Genomic DNA, 779 nt, shown 5'->3' on the forward strand with positions numbered 1-779 from the left:
CCCCCCCGTGGACCTACCCCAAGGAAATACATTAAAGGACCTCCCCCAAGGACCTGCCCCACCCCCACCCCGTGAACCTGCTCACAAAGATCTGTACCACCTAGGACCTGCCCCTGTGAACCTGCTTACAAGGACCTGCCCCACCCCCAAGGACCTGCTCCCCGCTCCACACAAGAACCTGACCCCATGGACATGCCCACAAGGACCAGACCACATTAAGGTACCCCAAGGACCTACCCCCAGGACTGCTCCAAGCACCTCCCAGAAGACCTGACCCCAAGGACTTGCTGAAAAGATTCTAACCTGAGGACCGGCCCCCATGGACCTGCTCCAAAGACTTAACCTAATAACCTGTCCTCAAGGACCTCCCTATAATGACCTGCCCCAAGGATCTCCTCCAAGGACCTGTCTTCAAGGACCTCCCACCAAGGTCCTGCCCATACAGACCTGCTCTAAAGAACCTGCTTGGTCCAAAGGGTCTTCCCCAAGCACCTACCCCAAGGGCCTGCCCACAAGGACCTGCCCACAGAGACCTGCCCACAAGGACCTGCCCACAAGGACCTGCCCCCTAGGAACTGCACTAAAGAACCTGCTTTTGAGAACCTGCCCACAAAGACCTGTCCCAAGGACCTGCCCCCAAAGACCTGCCCACAAGTATCTGCCTTCGAGAAACTCCTCCAAGATTTTGCCCATGAGGACCTGCCTTCAATGAACTGTCCCAAGCACCTGCACACAAGGACCTGCTCCCTGAGGACCTGCCCACTAGGACCTGCTCCATG

Source organism: Apodemus sylvaticus, chromosome 16, assembly GCF_947179515.1.
Source record: "Apodemus sylvaticus chromosome 16, mApoSyl1.1, whole genome shotgun sequence".
Lineage (NCBI taxonomy): Eukaryota > Metazoa > Chordata > Mammalia > Rodentia > Muridae > Apodemus > Apodemus sylvaticus.